At 38.0% G+C, this 27,960-nt stretch overlaps 1 protein-coding gene and 1 long non-coding RNA gene across 3 annotated transcripts in view; both read left to right on the top strand.

The window, feature by feature from the left end:
• Positions 1–27,960, top strand: part of LOC122568269 — a 292,044-nt gene that overhangs the window by 225,119 nt on the left and 38,965 nt on the right. The window lies entirely within an intron of this gene.
• LOC122568274 lies at positions 300–27,675 on the top strand. Of its 2 annotated transcripts, none has more exons than XR_006317034.1 (2): positions 300–763; positions 25,112–27,675. It is a non-coding gene; the product is annotated as an uncharacterized LOC122568274 (long non-coding RNA). The 2 variants fall into 2 exon arrangements; XR_006317033.1 differs by lacking the exon at positions 300–763 and adding an exon at positions 23,932–24,540.

Below are 27,960 nucleotides of genomic sequence, written 5' to 3' on the forward strand. Positions count from 1 at the left end.
ATCTAACCCACGTCAAAATAAAATTAATTAAATTAATATTTCCCGACACCTACTTCCTATACATGAAACACGCACATTTTTAATATTTCCCGTCTATCATAGCAAAACGAAAAAATGAGAGATCCATTAAAAAACTAAAACGATAAAATACAATCAGCTCGTTTCGCAATTCTTCTACGCGCCAATCGACGTTGAGCCACGCCAAAATGAAACTAAACGAAGGAATGTTCCGAACGCGCTTCTTCAACGAGTGCGCTTGATGCTAGTCACAATCCATCCGTCACCGCAATCCACTTTGTTGCTCGATGCGTGTTTACTGACCTCGTGACCCTAGTGCACCAGCGTGGCATCCCAACGCGCGGCTATTACGCACGCGACAAAAGGCAACGTGCACACGCGCGCGTAAAGGTCAATGCGTGTGAAGGGTGCGTGCAACACGCGCACGTTGCGTCGCGGTCTAGCCCGCCAAGTATGCGACATTGAGCCAAGGCCACCGTAGACCGCACACTGGCGAACGGACATTTACGCGCACATTGACGCGCACTGTGCGCGCACGCGCTTCGTCGTGGCACGAGTGCGGAGTGCGTGCACGCAGCTAGACGCGAGCATCGCATCGCATGAGGGAAAACTCGCGCTGCCCAACCGGTCTCGCCCCGCAGGTGAATTCACTCGTACGGATGATGCTCTGGCTCGCACGTTTTTGTGGTCGAACGTGTCACGGAATCGACCAACGTTTCACTCCGCCGGAGATTCCTTTCTCCAGGTAAATCGAGAGATTGATTCTTGCGAGTCTTGATGGATGAATGGACGGTTTGGAATCTATCAGATTATATGGTTCACGTAGTTTTTTATTACTGTGATTTTTCCAAGTGTTGATTGCTATATTGGAATCGAAATATTCTCGAATCGAGAGACCGACTCTTGTGAATCTCGATAGAGGAACGAATGGTTTATCGCGTTTTTCGGTTCAAATAGCATCCTATTATTATGATTTTTGTAGCGTCGATTGAAATATTCTAACTTTCCTAATTAGAATGATACATCTAACATTTTCTCATTTTTCAAGATACGTCAAGATATTTGAATATTGTTTAGTTTTTAAGTAATGTTAAGTTACACAAACTGTTAGGAAATAACGATGAAATATTTTTAATTCTATGAACAAAAGAAAGATGATAAATCTTCGATTTTGTCAAATACTCCGGAACATTTAATTCGAATATTTTGATGGATAATATATTTGGGAAAGGCAGTGTTTCGATAGAATTGAAATAGAAATGATTATTATATTAAATGATTATTACATTCATTTGATTCTCCACCTAGTGCTAGTAATGACATTAAATTTACATCGAATGGTACAGGTAATTTAACGTCAATCTTTTTTCGTTTTCTCATCTCAAATAGCTGATTGACGTTAACTTCGACCTTAAAAGTGATCGACAAGTATAAGTCGTCATTGATACTTGTCCTTCGTAAAGGTACACTCAAACTCTATTGTTTCTCGCCGCCAACGTAACAAGTGTCAGGTGTCGATTCACTGTCGCTATAACGTGTTATTGTCTTTCGTCTTCTCGAGTATGTGGGCTTAGCCATTGTTTCCTCCCTGATATCATATGCCGGAATATTAGATCCTAATTGTTATCCATAAAATCCGTGCGATCGGGTGGTGTGATTTGTTACCGATTTTGACGGTGATAAGATTTATTCACCACTGTACGGAAATTCAATCAGAGAACCTAATACCTGTGGTTATGATCTATTAATATAATTTGTTCGTCCATGTTCGAACAGAAAGAAGCAATTGCTACCATTTTATAAATATCAATTGTCAAACAAGGAAATTCAATCTTTTCGCATCGGTACGAGTCAACGGATCAACGATCTCGTACGCGAATCCTCCTACCGAAACTTTGATCGAAACGAGATCGCTTTTTCGATCAGCGCCCTTTGATCTCCTTTGTCCCATCGCAACAATAGAATTCATCTGGGTTTCTTCTACCTCGAGGACCTCTTCCTCGTTTTCGGTAGTTCTTTTCGTTAGACAACCTTTGTCGTCCGCGAAACGAAGGAACGCCGCTTCTAATTGGTCACCACGTTGATGTATAGGTTGGTCCGGATTCGTCGTATCTACCAGACTCATCTCTAACCCCTTCGCCCGCCCGAATCTCTAATGATCTTACGTCCAGCCACCACGATAGCCAATTTAACGATTCCTTGCCCTATTTTCGATCTTAGAGGTTCATCCTTGGATAGATCCAATTGCGTTCCTATATACAAGGTGGTTTTTATATGTCGAGCAAATTAATCGTTCAAGGGTGTCTGGTCGTACAATAAAATTGTATGAAGAGAGAAAATGAAGCTAGGAAATCATAGCTCAAAACTTTCAATATCTTTCCTTTTTTCTTTTTAATGAAATTGAAATATGCGAGCAACTTCTAATAGCAAAGTTTATTAATTACTAAAATATTATAAACTTCTAAAATACTAAATTACTAAAATATTAGTATAAGTTGAGTGCTTCTCATAGCTGTTATTTTCTCATTATTTTACTATGAATGTGTTATTTCATTCGCATTATCTTATCGTGAAAGAATATTAGACAAAGTAAAATCTATCAAAGTTTACCACTAAATATAACTAATAGATTATTTTAGTAATAAATAATTTGTTTCTTCTTCTTGCCTCCATTATAGCTCATATCATTCTTCAACAAACTCCATATGCACTGCCATGTCACAAACTTTATTTCGTCATTACTCTGCTAAAGGTGTGGAATTTTCTTTTCCAAAGCTGTTAACGTATAACAATTTCTTACAATGTCGAAACACACAGACACCTTATTCGTTGGATCTGGAACAGACCAGCAGTCTTTTTAAGATGCTTTTATAGATTACTATTTCAACCTGATCGAAATCCTGTACTTCATGCAGAGACGCAACTAACTTTGTTTATTGTGCAACAGTGACAGGATTATTTAAAGAGCGACCAGGCTCAAATTTACGAGATGCTTCCTGTGAACCAGACTTAAGCAAATAATAAGAAGAGATGCCTCCTGCGGCACGATCCGGTAACTATATCGATCTATCGTTCTTATTTCACTATGCATACTGATGAACGATAGTAGCAGACTTTTAGAAAGTCGTAAAAAACTTCTAACAATCGAAGTAACTTCTGGTCATTATATTCTTTTACACCAAGTTGTCTTAACGCGGCTGCCGGATCTTCTTTTTTCTTTCTTTAGATGCTAGCATATAAAACGATACATAGCCAGGTTTCTTAATAAATTATTTCCTAACTAATTCGATCAAATTGAAAGAATATTAATGAGAAATAAATATTTTTTATGCCACCAATTGTCCCAATAATTTATAGCATTTTCTAGTTCAGTATTTCTATCCAATTATGAGTCGATATTGCGTTAACTGCAATTTTTTGCGATTTTAAATTCTGTTTTGTGGCACTGTGATTATGGAAGAAAATGTTTAACGTTTGACCAATATACTAAACAATATACCAGCTATTAATTAATCTGTTCTGTAATTGACCAGTTATCAACATTTCAATCGATCAGTTTGAGAATTAATTTTTATAATCCCCACTATTAATCTGTTCTATAATCGATTATCGAAACAATAAGGAAACAAAAATTTGCAATTAATTTGAGGGCAAAATACAACTTCAAACTTACGTGTGACATTTACCAAAATGTATAAATTCTATGTTGATTCTATGTTGTTTATATCATATTTTTTAATTGTTTAAATCTTCCTTCGACATACTGTACCGTTCTCTTCGCTATAGAAACTCCAAGGTTTGTGGGGAATTGGATATACTGGTTCCTAAACGCGTCGATGCTTTTTGCGGTCCAGAATTTATGGGACAGATATCTGTTGCACGGACTTGTTAGTGTTTTATTGAGGATCGTATTAGAGAGGAATAAATATGTGGATACACGTGTTCTGAAGGATTTGGTAAAGGATTAGATCGAGAAGAATGTTCGAGTAAGAAGAACGACGAGAAAATTGATCGCTCGTCGGCCTTATGTTGACTAAGCTACTGCGAGATGCTTTGACTTTTTTGATGCTGCATAGTTTCTTTTAAAGGGTTTCTTTTGTTATGACGATATGATTTGTTGCGAAATACATTTATATTTATTTCTTTTATAAAATGTAAAAACTAATTGCAAACATTCTATTGATTTTGTTGGTTGTTTAATAAATTTAAGAAATGATTCGAACATATACAAAGTATGTACCTTATTAAATAATTTAAAATAGTACCCTCTATTAAAGACTTTTCTTTTATGTATCGATTTTAATTTATTGATTCTTATACTCAAAATTGTTGTTTAAAAAATTGCTGTAACCAAAAAAATACTCGACATCGATTGAAAAAAAGATAATACGAAACGGAGCTATTATAACAACATATACACACTGCAGACCATTATAATACTCGTTAATTATTCGGTAAACCTGTTTCTCTGACCCCATAAAAAAGATCGTAAAAACTCAAACTGCTTTGATAAAAAAAAACAAACAGAAAAATATCTTCTTAATTATTCATACCAGTTGTTACCTAAAATATTATTCTTGTTACAAGTCTGACAGTCACTCTCAAATCATACTTGTTATCCAAAGCTATTGGATTCGAGATTTCTGAACAACTCGAGAAGCTTCGTGCACCACTTTAATTTAATTATCAAACACTTGTTTTCCAACGATGAACTACAATTAAGAAGGATCGATATTTTACTCTTGCCTACGATTATGTCGAACTGGTTCCTCCAGGGAGAAATTTACATGTTAATACTATCGCGAATGTACATCTTTAGGACTTTTCACGCGTAATGCGTTAAGCACCGTGTGATTAACCTGCCATATTTACGGTTCGCATAAATCCGTCCAGGATTCAATTAACAGTCGACTTGCCCGTCCAAGAATGATGCATTACGGCGGTCCAGTTCAGAACGAATTTTTAAACGAGCCCCAACTCGCCTAAGTCTATTCTCTAACACAGTCTAGCGAACGATGCTGGATTCGAAACGAGCATGCAACCAATTCGCCGGCTCTCGGGATGCAGCCCCGAAAGGCTCACATTTAACCAGCGTGGAATCCATTAGATGGTATTCGCTGGCAGAAGCAGTGGCTAAGAATTTTCGTTGTATACGTTGTATTCCTTTGTGTGCAAGGAAAAATAAGTTCCAAACTCCCATAAATAAATTTCTCTTCGTCCTTGTAAAGAGCGGAGTACGATAATATTTCACTATCTATTTCAATTAGAGTTTAGATATTTTTCAAGCTCGATAAATGCCAATAAACCTTTTTCCATCTCTATGTAAAATAGAATAAAATATATTATACAAAGTCTGATTTCCTATTTCGATTACATCTACAAACACTTTCTACGTTTTACAGACACTTTACAGACACGAAATAAAAATCAATAAACACATTTCAGTGAAATTTAAATTGACAGTAAAGTCTGGTTTTACAGTTCCTCGTTTTAAAACACACAGGTTACAGATATTTCGTCAGCAGGCGATGTAACATTGAACACAAGAAGCACGTTGGATGTTTAAAATTTATAGGAGAGAGATGTGAAGCACAGTCATTACTTCGTTCGATTTTAATGCGAAAATACCGAGATAAAATTAGATAAAAATAGCGGCCACTAGCTACTCTGTTGGTTCTTTCGATGGAGTAAGGGTTTAAGGCACAGGAGAAATTCATCACAATTTATATAAAGCGTAACTTCAAAACCATTCTTTTGCAAAATGTGCCAATTGAACTGTTCATTTGTCAAAACTTCATAAAACACTACTTATATAAAATAATGGTAACCAAGTGTTTTGACATTAAAATATCAGAAATTTCAACGAGTGGAGTTAGCTACCGAACGGCTCGGATGTGCTTCAAACCTTTATTTCAGATTTCCGCTCAAGTGACAAAGAAACAGCGAACAGTGAAACAGTATAGGGAGGAATATCCGCGAATAACCTTGAGCAGGTAAAGCTCGAAGATTCTACTCAGAGAGTAGCCCGAAGGGCCAGACACAAACCCTATTATACACCTATGCCGCCACTTAAGATCCCTTGGTCCCGTGTCTAGATTAGGGAACTCAGACGTTGAGGCCGGCCGGCCAATACCGGGCTGCGGTTTTCGGGGCCCTTTTTTGTCTAGGGCCAGGGCGTAACGTCCCCTCGGATATTTGGCCCCTCGTTAGATCGTGCGGAACGTCGTTACGAGTCAAGAGACCGTGTAAAGAGAACAGCCGCGGCGAGAGCGGCTCTACGCCAAGTATTAGCTGATTGGTCCATAGCCGATCGAGAGAAATTGCGGTTATAAATTGCGTCGTTATTAGCGTATCATTGATAATGGATTTGAGGAAACGTTTAATTGAATGGCGACTAAGATTGCTGGCTTTCAGCCGGTGAAAGATTGACGACCATCCCAACGGATTTAATAATACTTTTAATACCGATTTCACGATTCTGACAAATAATGATCGTGACTTTGGTTCGAGGCTTTAGATTGGATTAAACAGAATGGGGAGATGTTTTGGTATGGAAGGGTCAGAAGATTCGACGATCTTTTTTATGGATTCGTATCACCAAGAACTTGAACATAAAATATGAATAGAATATTGCTTGCAAACTGTGGTATTGATTGTGCTAATGAAATAGTGAAAATCTAATTCGTCGAAATATAGATTTAATATTTGATATTTTGCGTGGTAAAGAAATATTTTTCAAAAATGAACTGAATATTAGATTAGAGCGGATGAAAGCTAATAAAACGGTGGTTGATGGGCTTTATTATTTGAAATAGTTATTTGTCATTCCTATTTCAAATAAAATTCTCGCAAGCCTGTCGACATACGTAAATTGAAAAATTCCTATGGTCTCGTTCACTCATCGTACAATCATCGATAACGAGGATGACGATGTCTAAATAACAATCAATGGCCGATCATTTGATTGTTTAGCAGACGATAACTGACAATTTGGTGAGTCAGCTTGTTCGCCGGCGGGCACGAAGAGGGGAGGAGGGCGGCTCGTTAGGTCGAGCCATAGAGTTAGCGCCCTAAACGCAATCATCAATCACCATTAACTCCGACCATCCGATCGTCTTAATCGTTTCCTAAAATTCCCCGTGTACCGGCGATTCGTAAATCTCTCTGTGCCGGGACTGACGCGTGCAACCAGCCCGATTAAAGTCATTTCAGTCGCGGTAATTGTAAATCCAACCGCGAAACGAGATACATCCCCGGGGCCTGGGATGAACATGTCCCAAAAGGTCCCGAAGAACGCCTTTTCAGCGAGAAACTCATGAATCATTTCCGAAAGGAAGAAGTAGAACGCTCCCTGAAAGCTGGCTCCCTTCTTTCAGAAGCGGTTTCATAATTTACCGAATTAACGACGTGGACCTATAAATCTGACGATAGACGATAGGTACCATTTAATAATCCCTTGGACGCGCGTTCCATGGAACAACCGAAAGCAATCTTAATCCCTAATCCGGCTTAACGCGATCGGCCGCTAATTATCTTGCTTGTTAGCGTGCTCATCCCGAGAGACTTCCTGCCGAACATTTGAATAATCCCTGTTATTTTCGCCTACAGAAAATAGCAAAAATTGCACGGTATCGAAGGACACGATGTATCGAATATAGTTTCGAAGAGGATTAAGATGTCAAGGAAACTTGGAGGATAGGTCCACGTGATGGAACCGTAAATCTTTCAGTTACGAAAGACGTTTAGCGTGTCGATTGGGTTTTGTGGAAATAATGTCTTGCACGCCGAAGAAGCTGTCTTTCAAGTTTCAGGCTGATATTGAATAGTTTGAAAAGACAAAGTATAGCTTACATCGAGGAAAATATTTGTAGTAAATGCAAGTGTGATGTTGTTCTTAGAAAATTTGATTTGGATCGTTAGTCGTGCGATTTGAATCAAATATTCGTGAATTGCTGATAAATCAAATAATTAAGGAAGAATGAGAAGATTGAGAAAGAGAAAATAGCTTTGATGTCTAACAAGAAGATATTTCTTCCATTCTTTGGACTTGATAAGTAACTTTATACGTATTCATTTCTCGCCAATTCTTTACGATCCAACACCATAACCACAATCAAGTAACAAAAATCAATTTTAACGCTAGAAATGTTGATCCTCTCTAATGTATTTTTTTACAAAGACCGTTCCCCTAATGATTCAAACGTAAAAAAGAACGTTCAAATTCCTCCGAACTCAAACTCACACGATGAACATTAACTAATAAACAAAATGAACTCTCGCAAACTATAATGGCAGATTTCAACCGGACCGAGCCAGACCGATATTAATTTCAGCTAAGAGAAATACACTTTAAAACCAATTACGTCCGAAAATAGTTTAATCAATCCTCGACAAACGTCCTCTTTCGTAATCCTTGATCCATCGACTCAACCCGCACCGATAAACAAAGATGGGACAGGAAGTCTTAGTCACTGAACAGAGGTAAAAGAGGAAGAAACGCTTTCTGTAGCCCAGTTAGACACCTCTTCCGGATGAAATCGTCCGTTTGAGCAACACGGGGCCGCTCGTTGCTTGATCTAAGAACGGTTTCCGAGAAGATTCCGTGGAATCGTGGGACGACACAGGCCGCTTTCTCGTCTAGAAAGCACAACGAAGCCTAGAGACTTCCTAGACGCTGCATGCCGCATTCCGTGAAACCGGCGAACCGCCGGCATGCGGCATCAGGACGAGCCACGTCGCTGCACCGTAATCAGGGACACGCGCTCGATCCAGACTGACTTTAACCCAGAAGGTTAAATATACGTCTTCCTGCCGGCTGTACCTCTTTCTTTCTCTTTATTCGCGACTCCCAGACCATGATTGACGGAAACGATGTGTCTGGATTGAAGGGAAGCCTCGAGTTAATGGAACTGAATCTGAGTCACAAGAGTCGTCACATAGGAGTAAAGAGTTTATTAGAGCGGTTAATTGGAATGTATTCACTTACGACGAACTAAATGAAACATTTTTGCAGAGAAACTTTTGGAATTTTAGAGAGTTCTGCCATGTATCGTACTTGTTAGCGTTTAAGTAAGTGCTTTTCAACAAACTTTAATCCATACGTCACTAGCGTAAACTGAGTATTATTTATTATGTTTCATAAAATTGCGTAACAGATTAAATAACAGTATATCTGCTGCAGCATTTGGTATAACGATTTTACTTTCGATTGCTTAATACGAAACGAACTGTTCTGTGATTTCAAACAAAATTGGGAAAATATTGTTTTACAAACAGAGAGGTCTACCTGCTTTTAAATTTGATGCGAATTAAAACTGAAATGAACGAAAACTAAAAGAAAAATATTTAAAAAGTTAATATAGTCGCAATTTCGTAATTAAATACATATCGCAACTAATTTTTAGATCTAATTTGCAGCTTGTATAAAAGTTTTAAACTTTGCGTAACGGGATATGTTCTTCGAATTAATTTCGACTTGAATACTTTTCTCCTAGTAGATACGATATCTCTTTCTTATATTTTATTCGTGATATTTGAGCAACGTCTGGCGGTGTAGTTGATACGAACAATACGTCTGATCGTAACAAACGTAGGCTTTGAATGTGCTGATGTTCCGTTCAATGAGGTTTATCACAAGAGAAATTTATTCGAACCGTCATAACGGAGAAGCAACTTTGGGCGTTTGAATGGTATCCAACAATACGTCCGGTTAATTGAAATCCGCGCTTGTTAGAGCTTAACATTATGTTCTACCATCGATGAAATCGCTATTGTCAGTCAATAATTGATTGACGTTGTGATTGATCACCGTGTCGATCGACAATTGAATAACTATAATAGAATCTTGTCTCGTTAAAAATGATTTCCTTCTAAGGAATTTTTAAGCAGTATTTTTCGATTGATCTGATTTTGCTAATACATACTTTTCAGATTGTTATATGATTTATTATATATATATCGTGTCGTACAATCGTATAAAATTTGGCTACGTTTTAATCTTGGCACAAATTTATTTTAATATTGAAAATTTCGTTATCTTTTCGATATTTCTTCGTATAGTTTATTTTTCCGTTAACTTGATAAAAAAGATCGTTTAGTATTCCAATTTAGTGCTTTATAAGCTTCCTTCATTAACGTTCGTTGATTTTCATTCTACGTGTGCATTGTATACAGCGCAGAATCTCAATTAACAATTTCAAGAAGAAGCCTTCGAGAACATAAGTCTTTTTTAACATCTTAAGCCGCTAATTAACAATTCCTTTAACGCTTTCTTGCTAACCTTCGAATAGCCTAATCGATAAATGTCAAATATTATCATACGTCTTCTCGCACCTTTCTTGAAATTTTTTGCAATATTTTCTGTAGACATTTTTTATTAAAATGCCTTCTAGAATAAAGACTCGGTCTATTATAGAATCTTAAAGTATTTAAATAGTTATTTTTTGATTTAGCAATACGTGTTGACACCTCTTTTTCAGTGATTTTTGTAAGTACAGCAATACTAATTAAAATACTGAAATACTAGTTATGTTAATTATTATGTTAATTATTAATTTCACTACCTCTATTCCAACCATTATTACTATACTAAATCTCACTAACAATGAAATCTATTTATCGAAGTTATCCTTGGCGAAAGAGGAAAGGAAATTACAGTAATAAATTTTATTCAAAATTCCAATGATAATCATAAATATCTACTAAATCAAAGTAACTACGTATTTAATCTTTTTCTACGCCATTTCCTCATCTTCCTCCATCATTTCTCATTGGATTAAATATTGGCAAAGCGTATCGTCCAAGACGCGGCCTTCGGTGCAGACACGAAGGAAACGGGTGCAGCACGAACACGGTTCGCATTACGTGTTCACACACACGCCCTGACCTTCGTTTTGAGGTCGCGTCTATCCTTTCTTTTATCATCTTCCTCCGCGTTTCACCTTGCACATTCATTATTACGCGGAATTGTAAACAGTAGCCGTCCGAAAATCGTGTGCTACCGAATCTGCCGCTGGCTAGAATTCTCCCACTTGTTGCGATGCTAATGTAACAGGAATTGAAAGCAGCTACCTCTTAAGTATCATCAACGTTAACCTTCGTTTAAAATTATCCATTGAATTTCTTTTTGTCCGTTTTCTCCATTATTTATGCTCATTTTTGCCATTCTCTGCTCTTCCTGCGTATTTCTGTTTCCACCTTCAATTTCCTTTTTTATATAACTTCTTATACGTTTTACATACGATTCTTTTAATTTATTTCTTTCGTTCAATTTTTTGTTAATTCTTCGTCGTTTCCGATTCTCATTGAGATGAGATGGAAGACGTTCTGTGAACCTCGACCTTCGAAGCCAGCATCGCTATCGAGAAAAATTCTCTACTTCTTAGCTCGTCCCTTGCTTAATGATGCTACTTAACTTAACTTAACAACTTAAATAAAATGACACAGCTTAAATTATGCAAATTTTCACTTATAAGAATTTGCGATGCGCATGTTGAGAAATTGTTTAATTTCACGGTGTATCTGTTATTTAATGTCGTATAAAATTAGCTATATCGGTATAGTTTGGACTGTTTGAAAATTGTAATACGCTTTAATTTAATCGTAAGAGATAGAAAAGCTACAGATTGTAGCAGGGTATGTTGTTTGACTTACTACTACCGTTCATAATTTCGATAATGTCGTTAATGAACTTTTGTTACAAACTTGGTAGATTGTTTCTCAATCTTATGCAATTTTTTTGAATCCTGTCTCTTATGATTCGCTCGTTACATTTTAATCACAAGCTACTTAAAATTCACTTTCTATTTCCCATTCCATAATAAAGAATGTTCAAATCTTCGATAAATATCCCTTTTCCTAAAAGAACAGGAAAATCACAATACTCTCTAGAAAGCGTTATAATTTCTAAGTAACCCGTGCAATACCCGTCCATCAAGAACTTCTGGAAGCTTCGGTCTCTCATTTAGTCAAAAAGCACGTAGTTCCCTCGAACTGTTTGCCAATTCTCGTGAAACGTCACGCTCCGCTTGTAAGTACCCCATAAATCTCTGAATAGCAAGTTTTCTCGAACGAATAACACCATTGCCGAGGAATTCGCTTTTTCACAAGTGACTCAGAGAAATCGGGCCACCTTCTTCTCGATTACACGGGACAAAAGGGGCCGACGTTTCGCATGCCCGACGCTCAATGCGAATATTGCGCTATTATACTTTCAACATTCATTCGTAACACTTACGATCGATCCAAAGATACGGTTCTTAGTTTTCCTTGCGCGAAAAATAACGTGATTCCTCCTATGAAACCGAGTTCCATTTCGTAAGCTCGGCCAACGCCATCATGCCACCATACTGAAAATCCACGATAAAGATTTTTATAGAAATTTCAGTCGCTCGATAGAGGCAATTAAAGGTAAGAGATACAAGCCAAGTATCGTGGATTATGCGGAACATTCGCATTGTACGTTGGAAAGATTGCTGCAATGTACAGGTGAAAACAATACGATTGTTCCAACGAAACTGGAATGACGCACTGTTCTGAAAAGTTGCATGATATAATACTTCAGCAGATATGTATCATCGAGTGACGTTGCTCGATAGCAATGCGGGTACAAGTCGACAGAAAAATCGAGTACTTATTTCCGTTTTCTTGCTTTCCTTTAACGAGGAGCTATCCGTAATACGCATCTTCTAACGTTCCTTCAAAATTTGGATTTAATGAATTTTCATACGATATATACTTTTTACGAGTGATTCGTATTTTGTTTATTCAGTAGTTTATTAAAATTTCGTAAATATAATTTCGCTTCTTCATTATAACACGAATTGGTTACAACAAGGATACATGGAAAAAACGATAATCGTATAAACGCATTGAATTCGAAGAATATTGACTAACGCGAATGTGTTACACGAATTACTGTCTGGTTTGTAAATGGAAATAGTTACAACATGTGGATCGCACAAGGTATTATTGTTCCAAATATGACAAGAACTTTGAAAAACACTGCATCGTTCATTCTTTCTAAATGCGGACGAAAGTCAGAATTTCCTTCTAAGAATGGGAACACCGATCCTAAAACGGCTCAAACAGACCACAATTGACCTTAAACGAAGTACCTTTACATTTTAAACGGAACTTTTACAAGAATCTTATCTACACCAAACATATTGCTATGAACATATTTTGGTAAAATATGCTAAGAATAATAGTGATTTAATCTATAACTTCAAAATTCTACTTATAGCTTGTTGTAACTTACAGCTCGTAATATCCACTCGTATTATTAGTTAGTAAATCACTATACAAAGGGATCCTAATATCGTCATTTTTCTATTATCATACGGCCAACGATAAATATAAAATGATAGTCTCTTGTCTCCGTTACGATACGAGGTGCGGGCATCGAGCAAAGGTGAACCTCCCCGTGACACTATTGATGAAGTGTAATACACATAAATAGTTTAGCCATCAACTCGCAAACCCTCGTGACCTGATTCTCAAGATCCTCTCACCGTCCTTATACGCGAACGGGAGAATGTATAATTTTCCGATTTTTCCTCAGCCTACACGCTTCAACCGATTCGCGTTGGATGACACCATCCGCGTTCCGAATTCATCGCCACAGGATAAAACACGGAGACGCGATAAAACAGGCTTATTATTATTGTTACCCGTACCGTTAGAATGTACTGGTACGGTTATTCAAAGGCGCGCGCGCTTTCTGCAAGCAAACTCGATATCCCCTGATAATACGATCGCCTAACGCGCGGTAACCCAACACTAATTTGCATAACGAAGGAATCGTTGAACGCGAATTATTTTTTAAGTTTCTAACGAATAACTCGCGAGTAATAATAGTAACAGTAAAATATAACGGGTGTGTATATATATAGTAAATACATTTGATTTCCCACGGTAGATAAGTTTTCGAAAAGAAAATTGTAAGAATATACTATATTGTAATCAACTGGCAATGATTGTCGAGACACCTTGTATTTAAAAATGAAAGTTACATTTATATATCGGATTGTCGGATAAGTTTCAAACCTTTCTCAGGTCACGTTTTTCTTCAGGAACAATAGAAATTCTACACGGATGGAATAATAGCATTACGCAACAGATAGTAGAAGATTATTGAACAGAATAGTGTATATTTGATTTCATTGTATTATTGCAAGGTGTTTGAATAAAGTTTATAACTCACACTCGAAAAGGTTCAGGAATTACCTGAAGCTCCAATATGTAATATTCTCATTTTTCAGAAAAGTATACGAACAAATTTGTTTCGTCCAAAAAGTAAAAGATATTCCAAGCTTTTGAATGTGAGTGTTTTAAATCGTCTTCCTATTTCTTTGGAAATGCACGAGATTCGCGTTGGTCAACGAATATGCTGAAAAAGGAGTAGGAGAAAATGCAGGTGGAAACGACATCGGTCGTAATGAGATATCCACCTTCGACTTACGTGTTTCAGTGTAAAACGTTTCGAGGTGACAAGAGCAGTTCGTTTCGCAGTCTCTAATCCGTGCAGATACGTGTTTTCGATGTGGACATTCCGTACCGAGCAGAATGCGTGTTTAATCCGACGCGCGAGTGTGCGTACGATCGTCCGTGCGTTAAGTTAAACTATAATTGCACCGTGTGCATCGCGTCTCGTACAACGCGTATTAGACACGGACAGTATGCCTGAAATGTTGTCAGGATATTTACAGGCGCTCAGAATTACGAGAAAAAGATAACCGTAGGTAGTCTTCGATGTGTTTGTACCCACGAGGATGATGGGTACTTAAATATCGTTGATATTTCATGTATTTATCAGGATTAGTATACAAGCGATAAGCGTAAGAAGATAAATAACGGTAGTCTGTTTAGGTTCGTAAGGAAAACACGCGTCAATTTGATACAATAAAGATTTCGCGTAGAGAAAAACTTGTAACGTTTCATCGAAGTATTTCGAATCTTGCACCAAGCAATTCAATTTTCATTTCCAACTATATATTCATTGACTTCGCATTCCTACGAAGTAGTATATTGAACGTGTTCAAACGCATACCAGAAAAGTAGAATTCCATCAACCTGGTCTGGATATGTCAGATTTATTTTCTCCGTCACGGAATATTATAGATTCGATAATCGGGGGGGGGGGGGAAGAAAATGGAGTTTCAATAGCGACAAAACTTCGACAGACAATATAAGTATATCTTTCGTTCGAACCGATCGAACATGTATTCGTTTTACTTGAAATTCATATAAGCACACATCGATCATTGCTTAAAGAATCTAGACTTATTTATTGCTTTCGTGAGTATTTTCTTCCGACTTTCCATTGACAATACGAATGAAAACACCTACATAGTAAGCATTTTCTATAAGCAATATTGTTCCAACGAAAAATCACTACGCACAAAGAGACGGCTAGGAGCGTTGTGTAGGTCGGGAGGTGAAGTAGGTGAAGGGTTTCGCCGTACGGTGAAGAGATTGAGCAACGCATTAACGAGGGTCAGGTGTGTCGGCAGAATTATTATTGTACGGTCTATAGTCGAGTGGATACCGACCACGACATATACTGATCTATTGTGCGTCACCGTACGACACCATAGATTCTGCCCACTTGATTAGATTCGATCACTCCCCGTTGCGACAGGTACTGTTCTAAATTGGGACCGCAGATGCCTGACTTGGGCGAGTCATTGAACAGAGAGGAACATGAATAGACTATCCTGTTGAAGTCACGGTTATTTAGAGATGCTGCGTGTCTGATACGGGAACTTACATATCGCAGAAGTTACATGGATTTGCAGTTACAATTAATTAGATTTCGTAAAAAATTTATGGAATTTATGTCATTCTATAGCTATCTCGGTTCTTTCGATATATTCTTTATCAGAGCCTTCCTTGTACAATTATTATTAGTGCACGATTATTAGCGAAGTTTTGTAAGCGACAAGTTACAAGTTATCAGTGCTAATACACTCGCATGCATAACGGACGTATAAAAGTCTACAGTTAAATTTCACGAATGACGTTCGTCATCTCATCGCCTTATTTAGCATGAAATTGTGAACTTACAAAAACTGTTTATGCAACAGGAGTCCTGTAACTTACAACTTGTCAACTTTTTAATACCATGTTATTACAGTTAATACATTATCGTGCAATCGGATACAACAACTTTTATACTTTTGCGACTTTTTATGAGAAATAAACATTAGTAATTGCATTATGATGACATTTAAGATGTGAAGTTTATAGTATTACATATGTATTTATCGGCTTAGCCGAATCTCTCCTGGGCTACACTGTGAAAAGATTAAGTAAACTTCACCAACACTCCATTCTCAAATCAGCGAAACCAAAATAAATTAGCAATAACAAATTTCGCCGTTGCAATTTCGAATACCTGTCCACTATTTTCCATGATGCAACAGCCAATTCATATATATCTACCGCTATATTTACCGCACAATTTGAATGAACCAATACCCGACTTGCGTAAATAATAATCAACTTCTGTAACGGTGCTTGAAACTCTACGAACGCAACAGGGGTGTAATAAAAATGCTCGTACCCCTGGAATTACAAAGGCTATCAGGCGCTGCCTTTGCCAATATCGGCCGCTTTCGTTTCTGCGTTACGCAATAGTTACGCGTCCGCGGCCACGCCGCGATGGTGCAACCAGTTATTAACACCGCTGCATCGAGCAACGACGAGAAGCTCGAGACTCGTCGTACTTTAAGGGGGTTAATACAACTGTATCGTTTATCAACGACAACCGCAAATACGTCGAATGAAATACGGTCGGAGTAATAGCCGACGCAAAAAGCACCGACACCCGGAGGGCTTGATCGATAACGCCTACACACACGTGCGCGCACCTTTGCAACAGTTAACGTAACTCCTCTAAATGAAATCCGATCGTTCGTGACGGAATGTGTATCGCCATGGTAATTAAATATCCAGCACTCTGGATTCTGAACGGCGCCACATTCCTTTACCTGACTGATCGATTTGAAGATTTGTACACTACTTTTATTTGCTCCCTGCTACGCTTCCTGAACTCTTCTGCGCGGTAATTTACAACTAGTCGACCAATGGTATCGACAAGTTACAGATTACGCTACTCTTGCGCAATTTTATGTCAAATAGAATAAATATCGTAGATACTTGGAATTAAGCAAAATAACGGTAGTTGTGCGTTATAATTTCACACTTGTATAGAAGCAGACTGCTATTAGCACCTATACTAACAACTAGGAATAACATATTTTTACAAGATACGCGATTGTCATTTACTTTTTCTAGCAAAAATTTGTATCGAAGTCATTCTCAATTTGTATAAGTTTTCATTAGCCACCGTCGCAAAACACATTTCCTCGTGTCTCTCGCTAAAAACCTAGGATCTTTCTTCTAACTCAACAAGAACCGATCAAACACGCTCGACAATTCACAGCCAAACAACGTCAAGTTACCGATGCTCAGCAACATAATTATAAACAAATCCTCGAGCAATTCTTCCGGCGGATGATTAATGGTTAGACGTGCGACGGCTCGAGCATTATTTAAACTGCCTTCCATTCAGAGCTAGCAACGATGCACAATGAGAGACGGTAAGCAAACAGCGCGCAGCCATCTCGAGTCACCGCATAATGATGGCAACAAGGTTATCCATTGGCGTCATCCCACGTTACAACATTTCCGGTGCGTCGGCGCATGAACAAGCTGCTCGATATTAAGCCGCAGTGTTAGCGTGTTGAACAAAAAATTACGTAAGCCATCGACGGCCACGACAACGACGAAGAGGGCCATTTGGACATTGTGTCGCGATAGACCTTTCGACGCTAACAAGAAAAATTACTCCGAGTGGCAACAGGTCGCGAGGACCTCGTAAAAGTCTGCTGTTAATGTACTACACGACTTCGATCTTATTTTCCACCGAAATACCTTTAATTTAAAAGTAGCGGAGTAGCCTGAAGGGAAGTGATGAAGAGAGTTGTTTGAGAGACACGGTTGAAAGAGAGAGTTGCTCTGCCTTTGGGATATTTATCGTTGTATCGATGATGTATATTGTAAAAGAAAGTTTAAGCTTCTTTGGTTTTGAAAGGATGAATCACATATTCAGATACATACGTTTTGGTTACGACGACTATTACAGAGTCGTATAATAGGTAATATTTGTACTCAGGTCAAACTTTAACTGGAAACTATTAGATTATCTTACCATTATATATTTTATATTATAACTTATAACTATATTAACTATATATACTGACTATATATTATAATATTATTATATTTTATTATGAAGACTATTATTGAGCTAAAATCCATGCTATAATCTATAATCAATTTTCAAAGAGCATTTATAAAAAGGCCTAACTATACTTTATTTACGAGCAAAATATCTAACTCTAGCGAGTATGTTATTCATGTTGTTTTCGACTTCGGAACTCGGACACTCTGGAATTTGAATTCCTACTGTCCTATAAACAATTCACCCCTTTCATCGTGAATCAGGTAAAACGGATATCACGAGAGTCGACGCAAGAATAAAAGAACAAAGAATGATAAAGAGAGAGAACTACAGAAGAAATATTTGAGGGAAGAGAAGGAGGCAGAACAGAGGCTGGAGGTTGATGCTTTTCAACGTTTTGTTTCGAAAAAGGGTAGCTGACGCATGCACGAGATTGTCGAAGAATACAAACTACCTCATTTCCACCTTGTCCTTGACGGAACGGTCGCGTTAACCAAACCTTTAGGCGGCTACTTCTTCGTTCGCGTTCTGAACGAATACATTCGACCGATGCATCCTGTTCGCTATACCTACGTGGTGAACGACCTAAATATCTCCATTTGTCTTAAAACCATGAAATTGTAATGGGACCGAACGACGGTACGCGGAACAGGAATAAATGATCGGAATATTTGTTAGAGGAAAGCTTGCTTGAGCATGTCTGGTCTACCAGGAGGAACGAGATTGCGTTCTAAGGTTTTAATGCATTGCCAACTGCACTAGTTATGTATGATCGTCTAGAAGTCTAGACGATCGATATCGGTATCTTGACGGTACGATCGATAACAACAGAATGCAACTATACACACAAGAAATTGTACAAAAAGGATATAGACAAGATATTTATATAGATTAGTATTTTGAAAGGAAAAGGTATGCTGACAAATGTGCAAGTATTTTAAAAATAAGTTGTAAAATATATGAGATGATATGCGTTATTTTTATTTTAGAGAAATTATTTGCTGAGAAAATTCTACAGCTTTAAAATGATTAAGTACCTACCTCTATCGTTTCTTGCGAAATTACTCTTTTGTTCAAAACTCTCCCAAAATGGCGCCTTGACCGATTGTCTTCTTGAATAAAACACAAATGAGTACACGAACAGGATATTGTATCATGCAATAGTCACGAGCTAACAATAAGATTCGGTTGTGTCCGACTTTCATGCTTTGGACCAGTACCGTTTTAATTCACGTCACCGGAAGTGACGACTCGGCGTCAAGACAGACGCACAAAGAAGAAAGAAATGTTGGAGATCGTAGTGCAAAATCTAGGAATTTGAACAGTTACAACATCTGTGCGGATATCTGTGCAGATGGATGATTATAAATGGCGAACTCAAAAAATTTAATTTTATTTCTATAACTATACAATCGACTTCAAACTGAAATAATAGATAAATTATCACGAATGCTGCAACACTCCTGCGCTTTTAATTCAAACATTTTTATTACCATCGTACAAATAATTTTTTGACAGTAGTGTTTCTCTTTACAACACTTTTCACTTTTCTCTCCAAAATTAAATTTTCATCTCGTATTTTCCATCCTACAATACTTTGTAATGTTTTAAATGAATACATTCTTCTTAATTATTTGTAGAAACTATATCAGGCCTACAACGATCACTTAAGAATTATGCGTATACGCTAAATTGTACAAATATGCAAATAAGTAATATACTTATACATTTATATGCACAACTAACTTATAAATACTACCAAGAATGTTCATGAAAACTTGCATTTATAAAATTGTATAAAGCATCAAACTATATATAGAGAAATGATTTATACAAAAACTATTTTCATCCGACTTCATCCCAATAAGGACACGGACCATACATCTTTCCCAACATCTAACCAATTCTTCTCTCCAGTTCCTATATACTAGCCCATAATTCACATAAAAACAATTACCCCCATATACGTGTAGGATACTGGCGGGTATGCCATAGGAACGACACCAAATCCCGTGGAAATTCCGTTTCATTTTATGCAACACATTACAGGGGACTGTCATAAATAGCCGCGGTCCCCGAAAGTCCTGTTACATGGCACGGGACCGTGTCCACCCAAGGAAATAGCGACTAAAACGGGAGGTGAGATCGAAAAGAAGACAAAGTTCTCACGTTACGCGCACGTGTTGTGTCGAGAAGCGTGCACGCGTGCATGCGCATGCACACACCGTTCTGTAGCGCGATACACGTGCACTGTGTCATCCCATGTACGGTGCACATCTCCATATACACGCGAGCGTGTCCTTTACGCGAATCAACGTGCACGTACGATTACGTTCCCGCGGCGGCGATACGCGTTTCTCGCTACATAATGCGATGCACGCGTTTTTCCGCTAACTTCTCCCTCGTTCTCCTCTCCGCAGTTTCTTTCCTCTCTTTTCTGTTACGTAACCACCGTGACCGCGACTCTTCCTGAACGTATGCACTTGACGTAACTCTTGTCCACGGTGCGGTGCACGTATGTAATGTACGTCAAGGAAGCACATCCTCCGGGTGAATCCCTCGTCCGATAACTGTACCTACACGCCCAACCGGGGACCAGAGCCGCTGTCAAGTTGTGGTTCCGCAAGATTATCGATTTATCAAGCACGATCTCGATAACAGGCACCTGCTGCGACAAGCGTGCCAAATATTTCGGAACACGCCAAAAATTCCCCGGATTCTTATAGCCCGTGCAGGCGCAATCGCATCCAGTCCACTCGCGCCCTCTGGACGCAAGAGCAAACCGAGATGGCGCGGTTGATTAAACGAGGGACTTTCGCTATCTCCTATATCGATTATGTTTTCTAGTGATTTTTCGTTTTACATAATTCCAGGCTCTTTCTCCCACGGTAACGGACGAGATGCTCGGGTAACAGAAGGGGGAAATAAATACAGTAAGACGTATCCTAACCGTTCTCGAAGCGGAGAGAAACGAAACGAGACTTTGCTCGCGGTATCATCGGAGCGTATCGGCAGGAAACCAGAGTGTTATACACGATTAATCTCGAATATAATCATCTAATGTAGATACTTTATCAAAACGACTAACGTATTCGATAGAGTATTTCAACGGAATACTTTTTTTCTACTATTTTTCTGTACATAGTTCCAGTCGGTTGAACCTGACTGATTGCGAGAGAAAGAAGAAACATAGGAGAAGAGAAGAGAGAAAGAAGGGAAGGGACGGTCATCAGACATAATCCGCGTGCATTGTCGGGGCTGAAAGATCGATCATAACGTTCGCTTCCTTATTGCGGAAACCTATCCATCGACTGACACGTAAGTCAGAGTTTGCATGTCCGATAGGAAATCATTGTGTCGGAAGGGCGTGGGCACTCACGCGCGCCTCCGAGCCTGGAAGTGGATTCCGCTCTTTCTCTATTCTTTGACGAGCAATGAAAATGCCTAACTATCGATGACGAGACCGTCTGCATACGAATCGAAAGGGATATAAGTATCTACGTATTCCGTGATACGCTCGACACTCGATCGACTCGCGTCATGCAGCAAAGATTATTACGTATTTCATCGAGCGTTATGCAACCACGGATCGCACGAGAGAGCGAAGTACACGGGAATGCGTGCGGCAAAAATGCGGATGCTCGTTAATCGATCGTATCGCGAGAACGGGATCAAGGACTGGTACTGGAAGGTGATCTCTGACCTGTTATTGGGAATGCAGGTTGTCTCAAGAGGATGATTATTACAATATACAAAGATATTCTTGCTTGTGAAATATTAAATTACAGTAATTTTTATGTGAACTTTCCAAAACTTTTGTTATTAAAAAGATTTTTAAGGACTAAGCTATCCAAATAATATAATGGAATATATTAAATTATTGTTACTTTTTGTACATATCTTCGTAATATCGTCAATGGAATATATTGTTATTATATCCTGATATTTGTAATTTATTTACAATGAATGGATTGTACAGGTATAGACAGGAAAACGATGGTAGTTTAATATGAACTAATCGCAATAACACGCTACAATCTAAGCAACTCTCGCCACAACGAATCCAACGTTATCTCTCAGGCGGACCACACTATATCGGCAACGCAACTCGCACTCTCTGACTTCTCGATTGATTCCTTTCGACCTCTCAACTAACAACTGCTCTCGCATATCTTTTGTCTTTCCGTAGACTCACCACGCACGTGTTCCGCGACCGCTTGTGGCCAAGGCCACGTAGACCTTTTCTACGAAACTATTCACTTGAAGGACCGACGACACATTGATGGGCCCATCAGCGCCTCGGCTCCCCGGACATTGTTTATGGTTCGCTAGATATTTCTTAGGCCCTTTTCCCCGATACTACATCTTTATGCGGACAAAAATATATTTATCATTTAATTACTTAATAACATTTTTCAATGCAATATGTAAGATACAGAGTGAAACAGTTAAACTGCTTACTTTTATTTAAAAAATTGAACAATAGCTTTCATGAAAGAATTTTAAGAAATAGAGCTATCTGAACATGTCTCCATAATATACTAACTACTTGAAAGATACCATTAACAAAAAATGTTTACGTAGATTAAGATCAATAATTTGGTCTTTGAACTAAAAGCTATAAAAGCATTAGCTAAATTCAAAACTGTATTTTTTGTTCATATACGATTTATAAAAATTTTGATTCGCATTAACAGGTTTAAGTAACATCGAAGCAACAGGAGAAATCTGATCAGACAAACGAATTACCATTAATAGCAGAACTCGGAGGCAGATACTTCCTGCGCTTGTATCCAGTTTACACCGAAATTATGATCACGCACGGTTATGCGTACCCTTTCCGAACAACAAAAACAGAAACAGGCAACTGTGTGGACAAGTGACTATCTGCACGACTCGACGAGTACAGTTATGTCATCATCTTCTGTCGTCGCAGGAAGTTACCGTGGAGCAGAGCATAGGCAATAATTAAAGAAAATTACAAGTATCTGATCATAGGAAAGAGTAATTTTACCATGGAAGAGAGAGATAAAAAACTGAAACGATATGGAAAGTAGGAAAGTTACGAAAATCTTGAACAACTATAAATTATATACGTAACAAAATAAAAATCCTCTTCAAATGCTACGCATGAGGAAATTTATAACCGAGAAACATTCTGAGAAAAACATCTATAGGACAAGGTGATGAATTGAGTGAATTGCGTCGCAGGTTTTAATTATAGTTAATAGCTACGTTTGCAATGATAATTATAATAGCTTTTAAAGAACTTCGTTCGTTTTATATTTATGAAATAATTGAAAATTTTATAATAACTTAACTACTCGATTAAAAAGTACACTCGGTACTTATATACTTATTATTCGCCATAGACCTACAAACCCCTTTTTCAGAATACTCAAATTTTCTCTCTCTCTCTCTCTCTTCAACTAAAATAATTAAAGTGATTCTGTATTTCAAATCTTTATTTTTATTTCAATTTCAAATCGCAAACCTAGGATATATTAATGCTGATTGATCCAAAAACTTCCCGCAAGGCCTGTTTATAAGCGCATGCTCTATTAACAACTCAAGAGACACGAGCAGTTTCCATGTGAAATGAGAGAGATCTAAGGAGCTCCGATTTAACTGACTAAAAATTGTAGTGACACGAACGAATCGTTCGTAACGACACGCGTGCACACGAACGATTAAATCATATGGGTTTCACGGCGTAATTGCACGCACGTGGCACAGCGCGTGGCTTCCCCCTGATTCTATACGAGGCGCGCTCTTGCGGTGGAAAAGCCGTGCCATTGGCTTTCGTGCGTTTCGCCTGACATTCACACCTGACATTAGCCTCGGCAATAATCCGCGTAATTCTACGCTTACGAAGACGTACAACCTATTAAAAGAGCCAAGGCTCGAAGCCGGGAATCGCTAATCTGAGAGGTTTAAAGGTGAAGCACTCTTTCGCGCGCGTTCGTGGTGATGCTAAAGGTGATGCTAGATGTTGGGTGGATGGCAAGGAGGATTATGGTATACGAATGAAGACAGCGTGTATTGTTGATGATGGCGAAAGAAAAGGGTTTTACAGGATTTAAAGTCTTCGAAATTATGAAATTGGGCTTTTTCAATGGAAGATATTGAATGCAAGTTAATATACATGTGGCTTTGACTAATTTAATGTAGCGGACAAAAGTATATGTTAGGATTTATGAGAAATAATGAAGTTAATTCTGTTGCACCAGATACCTTTTTCCCTAATTCGATTGTCCTCAAAATGAAAGAAACAGGTAACTCGAAATATGTTTCCTCCGTAAAATACTAGCTACAGTATGTGTATTTTAACTTTCATTTTATTAAATAGCACGTTTCGTACAATAAGTTATCATTTGAGCTATTCATTCAAACGTAGGAGCGTTAACAAATTCTTGCATCTAGAATAATTAATGTTTATTTTCTGATTATATGGAATCCAAAAACAGTTTATGCTTCACACGATGTGTTATATGAAATCGTTTGATTTCGCCAGTACCTGATGGAATTCGTCGTAATATCCTCAACAATTTAAAAACTACAATTGCATAATACAGTCTGTACAATGCAATCCCCTGATCATTTATTCCATACGCGACACATTACACGACTAAAAATATCGCTAGACGTCAGAAGACAATACTTGTTTTCTATTACATCGTATTGACACGATGCTCTTCCCCGTTCATCATCTTCTCGAAGGCGACCTCTCTCCACCCCAGAGACCGGTGCATGAAAGCTCGCGTCCGGTCACGACAAAACACCTTTCACGCGAAACGCGCGATTAATCAACGACAATTTGCTGCCGGTGTAACCTTTACTTTCCAGGTGAATTCCTAGGAGATGCGCAGTTCGCGCTTTGTCCTGGGCCAGCAGCAACACTGCGGATAAATGAAGAAGGATCGGCCGATGATTGTCAGGAAGGAGCACGTGACGAGGATGGCTCACGAGGTGGAAGAAGGACCGGTCTAGGAAAACTCGAACCTTGACGAAGTGCTCATAAATATGTCGCTCCGAGAGAATGCGCCGATGGTAGCCAATGCGTCTACTACGACTGCGGAATAAAGGCGTTTACACAACGCAGCAACGCGTTGTTACCTCTACGAACGGTTAATTGTTCGGTTCGATTCTTGTAAGGACAGGGCGGTTCGGGCTTTTAACATTTACCGCGGCCTCGCGGTTGTAAATTTATGTCGAGATGCTATGAGCGTTTGAATAGAACACGATGTTTATTGTGTTGAAAGGGGAATGCGTTTGTGCACGAATGTAACGTTAATCCGTTGTGGATTATTTCAGAATGTTCTTCTTGCTTATGAAGGGAAAGGATTGAGGAGCGTATAGAATATTTGACGAGTAATACACATAGAAATTAGCAAAATTCTCCATGTTGCTTCATAAACGAAGTTATGAGAATTGGGAGGTTAAAGTCAGCATACAAGCAGACTTCTCGGGTACAAACACTGTTCAAGTTGGGATGACAGAGGAAAGGCGCACTTATAATTCAATTCGCAATCGAAGGAACGTTAAATGCCAGTCCAACCTTCTGAATACTTTATCGCACTTTTCAAACCTAACAATTATTCAAATCGAACCAAATCATAACTAATAATTCTCGGTCATTCTTAAACATCCCTATAAAATTATCTTAATACGCGCTTCGTACATTATCGTCTGCTTCAAATCGTCCGTTCTCCATAGCTTATTCAAATTGCAACATATATAGTCCCTTCAGCCTATAATTTGTTAATGATGTGAACTTCCCTTAACACGTTCGAGAGTGACTCTGAACGATGATTTTGAACAAAACTCTGTCGAATGACTGAAAACTTTTCTGCAATTTTAATTAAAAAATAAGTGAAACTATGGATGTAAAAGTAGAAAAAAAGACGTTTTCGACAATTTTTATATAAAAACAAATGTATGTCATTCGCGTTTTACTTAAAATTTTAGGAAGATAAACAGGCAAAATGATATTTATTTCATGCATGAGAAAATTATAGGTGTAACATGTATATAATAGATATAAACGTTATTTATACTTGTAATTGTCCGAGTATCGATTAAAAATACTGATGACATGTATGTGTTGTCGTGGGTCATTATAGCGGAATACCATATAATATATATGCCATGCCGTCGCTCTCGAATGTGTTAATATTAACAAACACGATTGCATATCGAGGACATCGGCGCGGCGGTGTCAACAGAAAACGAATATTGCAGCACACGCTCTATTGAAGTGAACTTAAGTCAGTATACAGGCTACCAAACTGGAAACGCGTTGCCCAGTACTTCGTACTGCACGAGTGGTCAATGTACCGCACAGCTCGTATCACGTAACATCAGACCGCGACCACACGAGTTTACACACCCTAAGACAATGATGTACTTCGACCACAGCTGTCCCGGATACACCATTGTTGACGCGAACCACGCGCAAAAAGCAAGGGGTAGGTGACTTATTAGAGAGAATTACTAGAGTAACATAAATGTATCTAAATTAAAGAGGTGATTAAAAAATGATACAATTCAGACAAGATTTTCAAGAAAAGCGACAAATTATTTTGGAGTTTATTCTACGAAACAGCAAGTTAATGCACACCGACAAAGTAAAATCTATGTTTTGAAATCAGGTTACTGCTTGTTAAATCGTGCAAAGATAATTCTAGCCTTGAGGTAGCGTCGAGTTGCGTGACTACATCTTTTAGTATACAATGTTGACGTGTTATGGTTATGCAAATGCTATGAGAATGATGGAAAAAGACTAAGCTGTCCTTTCCCTTCTTTCATTTACGTGTATCGTTTGCGTTTTTATGGTTCGCGTGGTGCTTAAGTAGAATATCGACGCCAGAACATAGATAAAGGTCAATGCTTTACTAGAATGTATAAAGATAATTTGTATAAAACAACTAACTTACTAAACAAATTTGGAAACAAGAGTTCAAAGGATATCTCGCAAATGAAATTGAAACATAAAAATTATCATAAAATAATTTTATTTAAATCATTTTAACAGTGAAAAAATTAAAGAAATTCATTGTTTAATATATTGAAGTTTAAATACAGTTTACAGCATAGAGTTGGACGAGAACTATCGACGGACACAAAGATAAATTACAGGGCCTGTACAAAGCAACCACTTCTGCAACACCCTAGAACGATCCTCGAGATAAGTCAACTGGCCTCTCTATCGATTTCTAATCGCGTTTAAAGCTAAATTGAAGCGAGACGTGTCTGTCCACTCGGTGTATCTTACTTACTATATATCTAACATAGAACCGTTAGGAGTTTCCTAGTATAAATCACTGGATTGAAAAACCATCGGAATATAACGCAGATACCCTGTACACCACATAATAAATATCCAATAAAGCAACGAATTCACTGGTAAATCTTGTTTCGATGGCGTAAATTTCTAACGACATGTTTTCGTTCGATGATACCAATTTTTACAACTGATATTTCATAATTATCGATCTGATTTTAAGCCTCTATGTAAATTTTATGATACAATTTTAGAATTTATAATCGTACAAACTTGTTTTTCGATGATATTAAATAATTTAAATAAAATTGGGATAGCAATATATATAGCTGGTTCAGTTTTTACACGATTTTAATGAAATACAGTTCGGAAAAAATATATCCAATTTCCTTTTTACACGATCTAATTTAAT

Source organism: Bombus pyrosoma, linkage group LG6, assembly GCF_014825855.1.
Source record: "Bombus pyrosoma isolate SC7728 linkage group LG6, ASM1482585v1, whole genome shotgun sequence".
Lineage (NCBI taxonomy): Eukaryota > Metazoa > Arthropoda > Insecta > Hymenoptera > Apidae > Bombus > Bombus pyrosoma.